Source organism: Gossypium hirsutum, chromosome D02 (assembly GCF_007990345.1).
Source record: "Gossypium hirsutum isolate 1008001.06 chromosome D02, Gossypium_hirsutum_v2.1, whole genome shotgun sequence".
Taxonomy (NCBI): domain Eukaryota; kingdom Viridiplantae; phylum Streptophyta; class Magnoliopsida; order Malvales; family Malvaceae; genus Gossypium; species Gossypium hirsutum.
In genome coordinates this window covers 49,583,747-49,587,084 of record NC_053438.1, presented here as the reverse complement: position 1 = coordinate 49,587,084, position 3,338 = coordinate 49,583,747, and the positions used below count along the sequence as shown (strand labels likewise).

Below are 3,338 nucleotides of genomic sequence, written 5' to 3'. Positions count from 1 at the left end.
CGATTATATACACTTGCACATTTTCGTCGTTCCAGGCATGGGACATAATTTTTTTGTTTTCCTATATATACATAGCCTGCATGACATTTATGTTATTTTAGGATATCGAAATATAGTTATTAATTAGTTATGCATGAACCCCAGTCTCTACTTAATACATATGTAAATATCACTTTTTCGCTGCTAAAGTATATTTAAAATTTTGAGTTGTAAATAAATTAGTAATTAACTAAGTTTTCTTCCAAAGATAACAAATGTTTTAAAATGATTGTTTTCAAAAACTTCAATAGCTTGTCGGGCCACTTCGGTGGCTAATGTAATTGTAACACCTCGACCCTTGTCCATCGCTGGATTAGAGTTACGAGGCATTACCGATCAAAATCCAACTCAAATTTTTTTTTAAATCAACCATGAAATTTTATTCCATATATATATTATCACATAACCAAATAAAATCAAACATGCATCTTTAATCAAGTTTCATATACTAACCATGTTTCAACAATTCATCCATATCATTATCATTTACCTAATCAAAATTTAATATCATAAATCAAACATTTATCCAAGCATTTATTTCATTTCAATGTACTAACTATACTACATATTACAAATTTGGACAACACTTATACACAAAATATAACAGCATGTATATACAAAATTTGACAGCATTGATTCACCAAAATTGGGCAGCATACATATACAAATTTGGACAGCACTTATACACAAAATATAATAGCATGTATGTACAAAATTTGACAGCATTGCTTCACCAAAATTGGGCAGCATACATACACAAATTTGGACAGCACTTATACACAAAATTTAACAGCATGTATGTACAAAATTTGACAGCATTGCTTCACCAAAATTGGGCAGCATACATACACAAATTTGGACAGCACTTATACACAAAATTTAACAGCATGTATATACAAAATTGGACAGCATTGATTCACCAAAATTGGGCAGCATACATATACAAATTTGGACAGCACTTATACACAAAATATAACAGCAAGTATATAAAAAATTGGACAGCATTTATTCACCCAAAATTAGGCAGCATACATACACAAATTTGGACAGCATTTATACACAAAATTTAACAGCATGTATATACAAAATTTGACAGCATTGATTTATCAAAATTGGGCAGCATACATATAACAATTGGGCAGCATTTAAGCATAACAATTACATGAACATATACCACAATTTAGACCATTAAAGCATATGCATTAATACCGAATTCAAACCAAAAGAGATAAGTCATTTTCGCATGGCTTTTAGAAACATATACACATTGGTTCCAAAATCAATATTTTAATTATGTTATACATGCCATATATTTGAGAACGATTTAGCAAAATACCAAAAGAAAATATCGATAGTGTGACGAGTTTAGCTGACGATCCCCGAACACGTAGCGAACACCAAAATCTATACATCAAAACAATTATCAAACACATTGTAAGCTAATTTAGCTTAGTAAGTTATAAGCAAATAAACTCTACTATTTAACCCGATATCTCAAATAATATTCAACCAATTCATACTACTAAATCATCTTACCTTTAGCTTACCATATCATACGATAATTATTCACTTATTACTATGATTTAACTAAAATCAATATAATTACACAACCATAAACATTTCTTCAAATTTAAACACAAGACCAAATACTTTATGCATTTCCTCATCATGTAATATAAAGATCCATATTATATATATATGATTCTAAATATAATCACCAATAGATTTAATACCTGCAAAGCTTAACCTTAATTACAACCATAATGGTTATTACTCAAAAATTCCAAGTGTTTACTCATTTTACTAATCAAGATTTCTCAATAAGACAAATACTCAATGCTAATAGTTATTCGAAAATATTTAATAAGCTCGCACACTTAGTGCTCAATAATCAAACTCGCACACTTAGTGCTTTACCATTAAACTCGCACACTTAGTGCTCTACAATTAAACTCGCACACTTAGTGCTTTATAATTAAATTCGCACACTTAGTGTCGAAAATCAACAACTCAATACATCTTATTTCAATAATTTTATCACTACATGTATATATATATACCATTCAATGCAGCATAATTACATAGGTACTAAGCTGATTTTTAAAACGATACAATTAATATACATGCTTAATAACTTAGCTCAGATGTCGTCGACTAATAGATCGGCTACTCAACTACTTTTGATTTCCCCCGATCTAAATCTGATTTCTTTGTTTCTTGATCTAAACATATTCAAATAAATCTCATTTAATCATATTTTCATTTAATTTAGTCTAAGAACACATAAATGGGAAAATTACATTTTTGCCCCTGACATTTCACATTTTTCACAATTTGGTCCCTATTTCACAAAATACAAAATAATTAAATTTTCATTGCACAATAGCTTGGCCGAATATGTACTAAGCTCATACAAGTCTATGCATGTCATTTATTTCACATTTTAGTCCCTCAAAAATTTATTTTCTCAATTTAGCCCCAATTACTCAAATTCACCAAAAATTCAAAGACAAAACATGTTTATCTAACACTTATATTTCATATTTCATCAACTAACATCATGAAACTCAAACATTCATCAATGGCACATTTCAAAATCATCAACAATTCACAAAATTAAGACATGGGTTTTGAAGTATTTAAAACAACAATCTCAAAAACGTAAAAATTATCAAAAATCGAAACAAAAACATACCTTAATCAAAGACTTCAATGGCCGAATATTTCAAAGCTTCAAACCTAATTTTCTTTTCTAGTTTCGGTGTCATAAAAAAATGAAGAACATGGCTTATTTTTTTAATGTTTTATGATATAATAACTTAATATTATACTATTATTATTTTAACTTTTAAATTTAATATATAAAACTATATATATTAACAATCATGCCGTCCACTATCCTTTAAAATGGGCTAATTGCCCTTTAAGAACCTCATATTTAAAAGCCACTATCAATGAAACACTTCACACTTTAATAAGCAAATTTCACATTTTATGCAATTAGATGCTTTTATCAAATTAAACACATAAACAACAAAATTAATTCACGAAACTTTCACACATTTAAATTCACACATCATAAACACACAAAATAATATTAAAATATTTTTCAGACTCGGATTTGTGGTCCCGAAACCACTATTCCGTTTAGGGTCAAAACCGGGTTGTTACAGTAATCTTCCGAATTCAGGTCTAACATTTAGACCAGGTTGTGGAAGTTACAAGTATGTACATAACTATCTAAAAATATTAAGTTAATTTTATTTTTTAAAATTATATTGGTCTATATGTTTTTAAGG

At 28.5% G+C, this 3,338-nt stretch overlaps 1 long non-coding RNA gene across 1 annotated transcript; it reads right to left on the bottom strand.

The window, feature by feature from the left end:
• Positions 1-1,141: 1,141 nt before the first annotated feature.
• LOC121214881 (uncharacterized) lies at positions 1,142-2,845 on the bottom strand. The gene is made up of 2 exons (XR_005910628.1): positions 2,735-2,845; positions 1,142-1,443 (listed from the first exon to the last, which is right to left on the bottom strand). It is a non-coding gene; the product is annotated as an uncharacterized lncRNA (long non-coding RNA).
• Between the last annotated feature and the right edge of the window lie 493 nt (positions 2,846-3,338).